Source organism: Megachile rotundata, chromosome 7 (assembly GCF_050947335.1).
Source record: "Megachile rotundata isolate GNS110a chromosome 7, iyMegRotu1, whole genome shotgun sequence".
In the NCBI taxonomy this organism is placed as follows: Eukaryota; Metazoa; Arthropoda; class Insecta; order Hymenoptera; family Megachilidae; genus Megachile; species Megachile rotundata.
In genome coordinates this window covers 2,322,521-2,336,101 of record NC_134989.1, presented here as the reverse complement: position 1 = coordinate 2,336,101, position 13,581 = coordinate 2,322,521, and the positions used below count along the sequence as shown (strand labels likewise).

The 13,581-nt window shown below is 34.0% G+C and overlaps 1 protein-coding gene and 1 long non-coding RNA gene across 3 annotated transcripts in view; both read left to right on the top strand.

Annotated features, from left to right (window-relative positions):
- Nucleotides 1-3,040, top strand: part of LOC143264825 (uncharacterized) — a 172,024-nt gene extending 168,984 nt beyond the window's left edge. The window contains exons 2-3 of the long non-coding RNA XR_013038784.1: nt 1,318-1,380; nt 2,295-3,040. This is a non-coding gene — a long non-coding RNA (uncharacterized LOC143264825). The remainder of the gene's footprint in view (nt 1-1,317; nt 1,381-2,294) is intronic.
- The window catches only part of LOC100877819 (uncharacterized), a 688,459-nt gene that overhangs the window by 307,541 nt on the left and 367,337 nt on the right, over nt 1-13,581 (top strand). The window lies entirely within an intron of this gene.

The window sequence follows — 13,581 nt, the reverse complement described above, 5'->3', positions numbered from 1 at the left end:
GAAAGATACTTTCATACCAAAATCATCAAAATTGCTTCACTGATCTCGAAAATATCGCAATTTTTCCATTTTACCCTCACACTTTGGGGGGTTGTTTCATACCCTAAATATGTTTTACCGCAGCTAAAAAAAAATACGTGTCCCCTAATTTTCCATGTACTATAACATATCCAAATTTCATGAAAATCGGAGAGTGACACTCGGGTAGGTTTACTTGTAAGTAAAAACTTACTCGAGCAAAAATAATTTATTGCATTTAGAATTAATCGTGCTTTATTTGAAATATTTATCTAAAAATATTCGAAAGTATTTTCGTATACAAAAACACTGTTTGCTATTTTCTAATATCTCAATTTTACTTGAAATTTATATTCGAGTTTTTTAAGTAATTTTTATTTCTGATTTTAAACATGAACCGTTAGTTGCAACGTAACAATTTCAAGCACTGATTCTTTATCTCGGAATTCACTGAAATCAATGTACAACAAAAAAAGTGTCTGAAGAATCGATGTTAATTTTATATAAACTAAGTTAGTTACCGACAACGGAGGTACTTTGCATTCCAGGTCAACAGGATAAAACTGTCTTTGTTATTTTCGTAAACGTTTATTCTGGTTTTGCCAGGTATTTTTAGCTATGACTCTGCTAACCACCATGCACTACGGTCTGTCGTAGTTTATATCTATATTCAGCATTTATTTGCGACAAATTTATATGCTTTCAATGTCATTTGTTAATTAAAGACAGGAAAAACTTAAAAGTTTTTAATATCAAGATGAAACATGGAGAAATTTACAACAGTATACAGGTTGTCTAAAACATCATTGTACAATCTACTGGATGATTTTACTAATTGTAAGAAGAATGAATCCAAAAGGAAGAATAACATTTTTTTTATTTTAAAAACTTCGCTTTCGAGAAAATAAATTTTAAAATCTGTTAGGTACGCACGTATCTATTAACTGCATATTGCGTGACGTAAAACTGCTGCTTCTGTGCGTGCTGTATTATTAAATATGGACAACATGGCGATTTACTTGTTCATATTGCTGTTATCTTATTTCCACGATATTCTGTTGTTCCTTACTTTTCATTCTATGTTTAGTATCAGGAAAATAAGCTGGGAATTTTTCTGGGACAAAAGTGTCACGAATGTTTACACACAGTTTGTATTTTGAAGATTTTCCGAAAATCTTATTTATTTCACGAATTTCTGGACGTTTATTTCGCCATTTATTGAAGAAAGCATAAAATTTGTTGACATTTCGTTTTTCAAGAAATTGACTCATCTGATTCCTACAACGTTTCTGATTACAGGTAATGTTTCAATCCCGGTCATATTACAAGAACTTATAGCCACATCCAAGCACAGGACAGAAGGTAAACTGCATTTTGCAACAAATTTTCACATTTTGCTAAATTAATGTTTAATTCGTATTAAACACTGTTTTTGAATACAGTGGAGGACAAACGTATTCGTACACTTGAAATATAGAAATAAAAAGAACGACATTTTTTATATTATTAAATATATTTAATTATATGTATATAGCTATATATTAAACAGTGTGAACTATTTGATAACTGTCAGTTGTATAGGTGCGTTTTAATTTCCAAATTCATAAATCTTTATGTTTTAAACGATTATATTTTTAAATTTCACACCTTCAAGTTTTTTAATTCGAAATTTTTTAATTTTGATATCATGAAGTTCAAAAATTTCTAAACTCATAAAGTACTTAATCCACAAGTTGCAAATAATCCTCCTGCAAGTAATGCTCCTCATACTGCAAATAATCAAAATTTTCAAAGTTCCGAAATGCTAAATTTTCAAATCTCGAGTTGCCAAATTTCTACATATCTACATTGGAGGACAAAAGTATTCGTACACTTGAAATATAGAAATAAAAAGAACAATATTTTCTATATTATTAAGTGTATTTAATCATATATAGCTATATATTAAACAGTACATTTACAGCAACAAATGACCCAAAACCGACGGCAATAACATTATGTAGTAACTTGAAATAACTTGAAATTTTCGAGACTGTAAGAAATCGCCAGGACAAAAATATTCGTACACTTAATTAATCTTACAATTATTTTAACAGGAATTTTATAAATTATTATTTTGTATGATAACCCTTCCGGCAAATCACTTCCCGTAATACATACACATGTCAAGCATTGACAACACCATACTTTTAACGAAGACAGGTTCTATATTACATTATTCTCTTCTGAATATTTCTTTCAAGTATTATACCATGTTTTCGAACATTTTTTTCTAGTTTCACTCATATGTATTCGATAGGATTTGAGTCAAGCAATTATAGAGGATTTGCTAATCTGTGGGGAGTATTGGTATTAACAACCACTGACGCACTATACATACAGGCTGTATGTTTTTCGTCGCAGTCATGCTGAAAATAAAATTCATCTAATTCATAAATATGATTAACTCTAATTCATCTGCACTGCTTTATTAATTTTCTTTTAAAATATATAAATTGAAATGTTTATCCATTATTTTATCTATTATTACCAAATTGCCGCCTTCAGAAGCAGCAATATATCCCCACACCATCACACTTCCACGTTCGTGTTTCGTTGTCAGTTGTATATTTTTGAAATCAAATTCAGTATTAGCTTTCCGCCATACTTTTTTACTACCGCCCGATTAAAAAATATTAAAATTTAGCTCTTCGGAATATATTACATTTTTCTAGAAGTCGTCGCTAGCATTTACGTATTGATCTGCAAATTCTAAAGTCTTCTTTGTTTACTTTGCTTATGAATGGTTTCTTTCTTGCTATTTTACTGTTATATCCAGTCCGATATCGATTACTTTTCGTACTTGTTGAAATAAATCAGTGGAAATTCATGCCCTATGTTCCTTACGGTCCGGCGTGGATCATAACCGCGTCACGCTCATACCTGCGACGCTTACTATAATTATTCAGAAATCAATTAACGGCATATGAAGAGGTATAAAATGTCTAAAATATTGTAAAAGATTGTAAAAATAAACATTGCAATAAACAACAAATTCCAAAAACACGTATTCTCTATTTTTGGCCATAGTTTACGTACAAGAAGTTGCAAAAAAATAGATATACATTTAGTTCAAAATTTTAAACAAAAATTACAAATTTTCAAAATATTATTTAAACAAATAAAGTTTATTGAAATTTTTTTACGCACAAAAATTCCCTATTTAAAGTCTAACAGTTTGTTAAGACTTGTCACAGATTTAACTGTGAATATTTAGTTTATCCTTAGTTTGTAAATTCATAGTATTAGTTTTTAGTTGATTTATAGCCGGTCCCTTGAAATTTTGTAAAATGTTCCGTGGCAGCAGTAAACTCATGAAGCCATAAAGACCCGCGATTCTTACCGTAGCTTTTTCGTTCCTTTGTTTCGCATATGGTCACCAGGTACCATCATTTCTAACTTTCTAGTCCGTTATTTCTCGAATGTTTTACCACGGTCAGCGCGCTGCTTGACTTTATTACTTGCCACGGTCAAGGGCCAAAATTAGTCATACGTAGCGACTGGGAAAAACCCAAGAAGGGCGTTAACTTTCACCTCCCTTCCCTGGTTTCCATAATTTTTGTCACCCAATCGGAACATTCCTCCCCCGCCAAGTACATCCTTACTGAGGCTACCTCGGATATAGTTTTACACATTTTAGACAGATAGAAACTAGATAGAAAACTTGATAGATAGAAAACTTGATAGATAGAAAACTTGATAGATAGAAAACTTGATAGATAGAAACTAGATAGAAACTAGATAGAAACTAGATAGAAACTTGATAGAAAACAACATAGATAGATAGCAACATAGATAGAAAATAGTACTCGATTAGAACACAGTATTGTACTTAGAAATAAACTAGCACAACATTTTCAAACCTAGACACTTAGATTTTTTCCCGAAGTATCGGGTGGTCCTTGAGTGTTAGAACATTAGCTTTCGTTGGCACAAGCGTGCATAACGCCTACAAAGCTCGACTATCGTTACGGTGGACACGAGCAATTAACACAGTTTACAAAAAAAGAATCCAATTATCTTCTTTAATTCCGGAGATATTTTCAAAAATATGATTTCAACCTCCAACTTCGAGGGCTATTTTCACCCCTTCGATATGAACGATGGCCGATAAAAAAGAATACATATGTGTCAAATATTTTCGTGAGAACTATCTTTCACATAAGTTTCATTAAAATCGGTGTGTCGCGGTTCGATATATATTTCCTTGTAAGTTGTATTTAGAAATGCGATAGTGCGTGGCACTCTACTTAAACAAATATTGAAGTATAATAGTAAAAGAGTTATTATAATTAAAAATATTATGTAAAAAAGTTTACATAATTGTATCAACACCGGTAACAGCGTTATAACAGGACACAGTTGCATGAATCATCCCATATAATAAATATTGAAATTCCATTTTCGTGTATCAATTTTTTCAATAACTAATATTATTTTTATCGTTCAATTAATAATTGGTTTACTACGTATTTAAGAAATCAATTTCAGTATTTTCTGTAATGAAGCATATATTTAAACATTGTTATATAAACTTTTCTTTTAAATTATAATTCAGAAACATAATTTTGTTAAATGCAACCTTTTATTATTTTTGTTCTTGAGCATATAAAAGTTGTTCATATTACTATATTATTTTAGGCATTAAATAAATATTTTAATTGTATGATACATTGAAAAGCGTTGTTAAATAATTATTTAGGAGAAATATAAAATACTCTAAACATTAATGCAATAAAGTTATGTGCTAACTTAATTAACTCATTACATTCATTTAAAATATACAGAACCAGTATTGGACGATCTGAAATAAAAATAATGAGTGAAATTATAAAACATAAATGTCTAAATTTTAAAAGATTTAGAATTTACGATATATTGACTAAACTTTGTTGTTCGTTATGCAGAACGCTGCACAGAACCACACAATGATATTGAACCACACAATGATATTGAGTAAATCGATATTTACCTAGTTTTTAACAAATTTGTATTGATTTGTTCCATCGTGAGATATGAAATGTACAACCAGTAACATTTTTTGCTCTCACAAAAACAAATTTGTCCCGAGTTAGTTTACAGAAAAATATTCATACTTAAATTGATTTAATTTGGTTGAAATATCATACGTATTCTCTTTTTTTATTTCGCTATCTCAATCGCAATGTAATTATTATCAAAATTGCGTTTCACTAAATATTACAGAAATAATTCTTAATAATCATACATATTTGGATTGTGGTAAATTGTAATATTTAATATCAGAACACGGAATGTCATGACTTTCATCGTCATAAAAGACAAGAGTTGAACTGTTGCGACACGAAATGAAATCAAACCAATTCGGGAACGGGCGATTAATTTTGCGTGGTATGAGTGTGTGTGAAACAAAAGAGTGCGAATGCGAAATATATAAAAGCGCGACGGCGTCGAAAGGGAAGAGTCTTGACCGAACTGTGGAAACGTAAACTACAATCGATTACTTCAATTTTGTGTATTTGTTACGCTGAAAGACCGAAATTGGAGACTGTCGACATTCACCGGTGAATGTCGACATATACCAAATACGTCGGTGAAAGACCGAATATTTATTACATTCTTGTACATTCGGACCTTCACCGGTGTATGTCGACAATCACAGATATGTTCTGGTGGAGGTCCAAAAGAGAGAAGCCGACAAAGGAGCGACTGGCTCTCTCCCGCCAAATCCTGTGTTCTGCTGGGAGTCAGTCAGCTTTGTCAATCTTATGCAAGCTTTGATAATGCGAGCAACGTTTTCTTAATTTTTTTTCCAATACCGCAATTTATACTGAATGGATACTGCAGTAAATCGTGATCTTTTTCTTCAAAAGTTAAATGCATTAATTGCGAGTAAACGAGAAGACAATTGTTTTTATTTTTTTCAAGAAAAATACTGTAAAATACTTTCTGAAGTGGTTTCTGCTAAAACTAAGTGCAACACACCTTTGGATTACAGACGATTAAAACGTTTTGACATTTTTAACCGACTTCGAAAAAGGAGGAGGTTACTCAATTCGATCAGTATATTTTTTTTTTTTATTATTATTTTCTATGTGTGCCCGCCGATTACGCCTAGCAGGATGCACCGATCGGAACGAAACCTTTTGCATCTGGTAGGTTCTGACTCCCCATTGGTACCATTATCAAAAAATTTTTCATTTTTTAATTGCAAAGTGTTGTTATTGCAAAAAAACCGGCAACTTTTGAAATAAACTTTTCTCGATTTTAGTGCGCTTTTAGTATCTTATCACGGACATGATTCTGAACAATTTTGTTCATATACAAATTTCGCGGAAAGCTTTAGTTTTCGAGATATTAGCGAAAATTGTTGAAGAGTTTTGAAATCAACTTTGGACGATTTTAATGTCCCTTTAATGTTATCAGGGGCACGATTCTGAACAACTTTTTCCTTATCCGCAATTAAGGGAAAGCTTTAGTTTTCGAGTTATTAGCGAAAAACTATTGTTACTAATACATTGAATTCTACGTATGCCTCCGTGTCTCTGGTGGTGTATGAGTCAACATGCAGTCGCCGATTTTCTACTGTTTCTACAAACACGTCTTGCCGGCCGATAAAAAGCGTGAAATAAAATAATTTTTAGAAAAAAAATACGCCGACTCCGAAATGCACTAAAAAGTATAAAATAATTTCTATTTCCTAATGAAGTAATTTCTACTTCATTCAATCATACAATTACGTAGCAGATATGAATGAAACCTATTTACTCGTTAGGTAGTATATTAAATACATTTCAACCTTTTCGGAGGCGGCCCATAATTAAAAATACCGCAGTAAACGTTGCTGCCAATAACCAGTTGATTGTGGTATGGCGTATTGGAAATTAATAAATCCTGAGAAAGAATACGAACCATTATAAATATATCTGGTAATATACGTAAATGTAACGACTGCATCTTCATTTCGCAACGTTTCTGATATAAATGAAATTGAATCGACTTCGTTCGCATGTGGAAGCTATGGATCTAAGAACCTATAAACGGAGCCCACGACGCGGGAATTACCAAATTTGCGGCAGATAAGCTCTATCTTTATAGAATATGCGGCGATCGAGTCTTTCCGTCGCATACTCTATGAATCTAAATAGACCATAATTACATTCTATACGCACTAACACCTATTTCGCAGCGTGCTGTCGAGTTATATGTATAGAAAAAAAAAATAGATATACAAGCTTTGCCTATGTTCGGCTGTCCAAAGGTTGACATATTCAAGAAAATGTTTTAATTTTGCGCCGCTTCCGGAAAAGTTGAAATGTATTTACTATACTACCTAACAAGTAAATAGGTTTCATTCATATCTGTTACGTAATTGTATGATTGAATAAAATAGAAATTACTTCATTAGGAAATAGAAATTATTAACATTTACGGAGTGAATACTGTATATTGAATTCTACGTATGCCTCCGTGCCTCTGGTGGTGTATGAGTCAACATGCAATCGCCGATTTTATTTACCAATTTTACAACAATAAAAAAAAAATTGAAAAACGAATATCCATGTTGTCTTTTATTGAATTATATTCATGGCATTTAAGCGGACAAAAAAAAGCCCGGAAGTACTGTCTCACAGTATCCTATAAAATTCTCCCCATTCCACTAAAAAGCGTGAAATAAAATAATTTTAGGAAAAAAAATACACCGACTTCGAAATGCACTAAAAAGTATAAAATAATTTTAGGTAGTATATTAAATACATTTGAACCTTTTCGGAGGCGGCGCAAAATTAAAAAATTATCTTGAACATGTCAACCTTTGGACAGCCGAACATAGGCAAAGCTTGTATAGCTATTTTTGTTCTATACATATAACTCGATAGCACGCCGCGAAGTAGGTGTTAGTGCGTATAGAATGTAATTATGGTCTATCTAGATCAGTGCTCGGATTTAGTTGCACTTTTCGGGCCGATTTTGGAATAGACGCCTACCGTGCCCCTACTCCCGCGCTAGACTGCCCACGTGATGCCGTGTGCCAGGCACGTCGTACGATAGATTTGTCGGGATCCATCCGTGATTAAAAATTTTGCTTGCACTGTTAATAATTATTATTTTTACAGATTATTAAAGTTTTTAATACTATGTTTACATCTATAAACATCTTCTATATATACATATAATAACAATAATATATGTTATAATAATTACAATTTTGTCAATAGTTTTCCATATCACCCAAGAGGTACTATTGTTGATGCGTTTTTTTAAAGTGGTTTCTCCTATAGGTCTATTCCACTAAATAAGAAGAACGCAGTGACTTAACAGGAAAGTCGAAATTGAAAATATTTTAATTTTCCTTCGATCTACTGGGTCGGTTGGATTCTCCTGTCGAGTCACTGTCGTTTGTCTTATTTAGTGGAATAGGCCTATAGGGAAAACCAATTAAAAAAAATGACGAGTAAATAGGTTTCATTCATATCTGTTACGTAATTGTATGATTGAATGAAATAGAAATTACTTCATTAGGAAATAGAAATTATTTTATACCTTTTAGTGCATTTCGAAGTCGGCGTATTTTTTTTCTTAAAATTATTTTATGGTACAGTGCATTGTAATTGCCCTTTGTTGTCTTTCCCGTGCATAGCACGGGACGTTCCACTAATATTAATAACAATAGTTTTTCGCTAATATCTCGAAAAGAAAAGCTTTCCGTCAATTATGCAAGAGGAAGAAGTTGTCCAGAACCACGCACCTAACAACATATTCGAAGGACATTAAAATCGTTCGAAGTTGATTTCAAAAATTAACAACAATTTTTCTCTAATATCTCGAAAACTACAGCTTTCCGCGAAATTTGTATATAAACAAAATTGTTCAGAATCATGTCCGTGTTAAGATATTAAAAGCTCACTAAAATCGAGAAAAGTTTATTTCAAAAGTTGCCGGTTGTTTTGCAATAACAATACTTTGCAATTAAAAAATGAAAAATTTTTTTATAGTGGTACCAGTGGGGAGTCAGAACCTACCTGATGCAAAAGGTTTCGTTCCGAACGGTCCACCCAGCTAGGCGTAATCAGTGAACATACATAGAAGAAAAAAAAAAAATATACTGATCGAATTGAGTAACCTCCTCCTTTTTCGAAGTCGGTTAAAAAGTTGATAAATCTTCTGAAAATCTTAATTGCATTATAAATGAATTTCTTTTTAAATAGTTATTAATAAAATATTCTTTGTTGAAATTTAAGTTTTTATTATTAATGTGTAAACTTATAATTTTGTCGTTAGAGGAAACTGTGGTTTTACTACAAGATACAGTTAATGAAATTTCCATAGTTCCACTATAAATTTGACAGATTTTTCATTATTATCAATAATGTTTTTAAGTGTTATTGACTGACAAGAAGAACACAATGTTTTAGGACAGTTGATTTAGCTCGTACTTTGTGTACTGACAGATTTCGATATTCTGTTTATAGAAATAAATAGAATAGTGAGATTGTTGGTGAAAATTATAGTTACAGGTATCTAACAGTTTTTTAGATATTTATGATTATAGGTGTCTCCTTAACATAAATACTGTTTTTATTCTTAACACTATTAAATATCGTTGTGATGTAGCAATAACATACCCAAATAATGCGCCGTTTGTCAGGCTTTTATTCTTTGTGAATATGTTTTATCGATTAAGTGTTTTTTTTATTTAGTCTACTATAATATTATTTATATTATTATGACATGGCTGCTTTGGCATGCAAAAATGCATATTCAATATGCAGATAAACAAATGTAATCAATAATAAATTTAAGTATTCGTTATTAACAATACCTGGAAATAATAAAGTATAACATAAAAATCGGAGAGTACAAAATTATTGAGATGCTATAAAAATGCTGTAAAAATAATAGAGTACAGCATAAAGTAAGTACATACTCAAATTAATGAACATTTCGTTTTTGAATTCTTTTTTATAACAAAAATTAAGACCTTTACAAAAAGTAAAGCTGTTTCATTTAAAATGAAATATATAAGAGATTATATTATGTTACAGTAAGTAAACAGGAAAAGTTTAATTAATAAAAAAACATTTGCCTTTACAAATAATGGAACCCTGATCTAGAGGAACAACATGCCAATATACTGTTGCTACGTTACAATAGTACTTTTTTGCATTAAAATTGTATTCATGATACAATCTGAAAGTATCTGCATCTTGTAACAGGATATGTACACTCCTTGTGAGACTATGAGATGTTGAATTCCTAGTTCAACTGCTTTTGCATTATTAGTATTTCTGAATTTTGCGCTTTATTTTCATTACTATTGTCATATTTTATTGCACTTTGGAATGAAATTACCGTAGATTCCATCCTTCTTTTTACTTATTCAACTGTGTACGTATTCTGCAAAATATAAAGAAATATGAATTTAATTTATTTTGTAGCGTACAGGAAATATTGTAAAGTGCGGCGAATAAATTAATTATGTTCAAAGAGAATCAAACGAGAAAGTCCTTAGATAATCCCTTGCGAAATAGAATAGAATAGATCGAAATGCTATTTAGCGTCGAGAACATTCGAGAAAAGCGAATATTCCAGAATAATCGAAATTTTGTCGCGATGCGAGAGTTCGTTGGCCGCTCAGCGGAGCGAGAAGCAAGGCGCAACCCGCAAGCCGCGAGCCGCGAGCGCGAAACTTGGCGACGCGTTGTTGACAGCTCGGCCACAGGATAGCAATCGGCCTATAATTTTAAGAAAAAAAATACACCGACTTCGAAATGCACTAAAAAGTATAAAATAATTTCTATTTCATTCAAACATACAATTACGTCACAGATATGAATGAAACCTATTTACTCGTTAGGTAGTGTATTAAATACATTTCAACCTTTTCAGAGGCGGCACAAAATTAAAAATACCTCAGTAAACGTTGCTGCCAATAACCAGTTGATTGTGGTATGGCATATTGGAAATTAATAAATCCTGAGAAAGAACACGAACCATTATAGATATATCTGGTAATATACGTAAATGTTTCTCCGCCATCCGGCCAGCCGGACAGCCACGACAGCCAGCCGTGCTCCCTTCCAGGATTAACTCTGTTCTATCCCGTTCGAATGGTGTCCAGGTATTCTCTCCGAACTCTCCATTCCAAACGGGTGTCCAGGAATATTCGCCGAACTCTCCATGTCGACCTATTGTCCAGGAACAAACTCCCGTACTCTCCCCCTATTCACCAGGCAGGCGTCCAGAAGGGTTTCGCCGAGATGGAGCACGACTGGCTTGGGAGCACGGCTGGCTGTCATGGCGAGCGCACGTGTTCGGGGGTCGCTCCGCGTTAAAATCCAGTTTTGGTGGGAAAAAGTGGTAAAAGTGTGGTAAATAAGGTTGTGAAGTGAGGGGAGACCGTGGGGGAAGTGAGCGGTGTAGTTTTGTGAAAATCGGAAGTAAAATAATGAATTTATAAATAAAAAACGAAATTTCGGTAATGGCGACCTTCACACGACGCGAGGGAAAGCATGGGGTGCAAACCCATGAGTAAACGAAAGCGAGGAAACGAGTGCTCGGGCCGACCGCGGATTAAAATAAATATGTGCGCGACGTCAACACGATTATTTTTATATATCGCGAGTGAAAATAGTGCAATTTAAGGGTGGAATTTGCCCCCGAAGAAGGACTTGCGCGAACACGTGGTCGTACGACATGTCGAAGTTGCGAGAGAAAGTCGCAGAAATTAAATAAATTAAATAATGTAAATGTCAGTAGGGATTTAGAGTGCGGGGAAAGGCGAATGAGGCATATTGAATGCACGTGGTGATTAGTTTTGGCTATTTTCGTATTTTCGTGATTTGATAGTAAATAAATAATAGCGTCGGTTGAGCAAACTTCGATATATCGAACGAACACGTGGGCATCTCCGCGCGAGGGAAAGCGTAGAGCGTAAAGGCCAGTTCGCAAACATCCAACATGGCGGAGGAAGAATCGCCGCAAGCGCATGGAGAGCTGCCCTTAAGGACGAAGCCTAAGGGTGAAACGGAGGCACGCGGCAGCAAGCAAGATGGTAGAGACATGGCGCATTTTTCAAATGGCAAGCGGATAGGTTGAAGCAAGAAGACAGTGAGGAGGAGAAGAGGAAGAGGCGAGACGACACGGAACGAAGTGAAGGAAGGAAGTAACTAATTAATAAATAAATAAGGTGAATGAGATTAATAATAATAATATTAATTAGTTAATTAATTAATTATTGATATATAGTGAAGTGATTAGTAGATTCATAAATAAATAATAAATAATAAATAATTAACAGATAGGCAATTAATTCGGTGTAGTGTTGGGAAAGTGTTATGGGAGTGCAGTGAAGTGCTGTGAGTGTTGCGGGTACAGGGGAATATACGTGACCACGTGCGCGAGTGCAGAGGCAGCAGTGCAAAGCGGGAAAATGGCGGAAAAGTGTCGGAAGGACAGCGGAAAACGCTCCACCACCCTGGAAACTCCGAAGTCACAACAATGGTGGAGCAGAGGGGTCGGATCGAGAATACCCAACATGGCGGAGGAAGGACCGCTGCAAGCGCTTGGAGAGCGGTCCTAAAGGGTGAAGCGAAAGGATGCGGCAGCAAGTAAGACGGCGGAGACATGGCGCGCTTTTCAAACGACAAGAGGAGGGGAAGAAGCGAGAAGATAGTGTTACGTTCCGAACAGGAATATTTTTCAAAATTTTCTTTGTAGTTCTCACCGACCGGATGTGTATCGATAATGCGTATTGCATTCTGGGAACACCCTGATCGAACGCAGTAACGGTCTTTCAATGTTTATTAGATAGACTATCTTTTAGCGACTAAACTATGATTGTTAATATAACACATTCCTTCCTTGAAATCAACGTGGTCCCACGGCCAAAATCTTAGATCATTTTATTTCTCCGAACTGCCGAATATAAACGGAAGTCACACTCGTGTGGTCCGATAACGCCAAGCGTTCTGGAATGTTCCTCAAGGGCCCACGACGCAATATAAAATTGTAATAGAAATTGTCTTTGTAACAGTACAAAATTATATAAATTACCCATAGTATTTCTTTATACCGTTATTATGAATACGCACACGTCAATCAGTTCCACAATAGCTACAGTACCGAGCGCGATTTAACTTTAATAATTGTAAACCGAAATAGATAATGTTCATTCTAAATTTTTATAATGTATACAGATTAACATTTTATATTGTATTGGTTATGCATGTAAAATTATTCAATAGCTAATTAACAATCCATAGCTCAAGGGTAAAGGAAAGAACTATATAGAAAGAGAGAAAGATAAGAGCTGGACAAGGGAGGGACACATGCACCCACCATCACCACCTAATTAACGAATCACGGTCTCTTACGCATTGGCCTCGCAGCCTAATTCGTTAGGCGCATATCAATGCAACATAAACAATTTCGGACTAGGCCCACTCTGGTCTTCTCCGAGAGGTGCAAGATGCGACACTCTTCGGTGTATAATTGCGAGGTGCGTGTCGAGGGTCCGTGAAGTGGTTTAGAGACGAGTTTGTT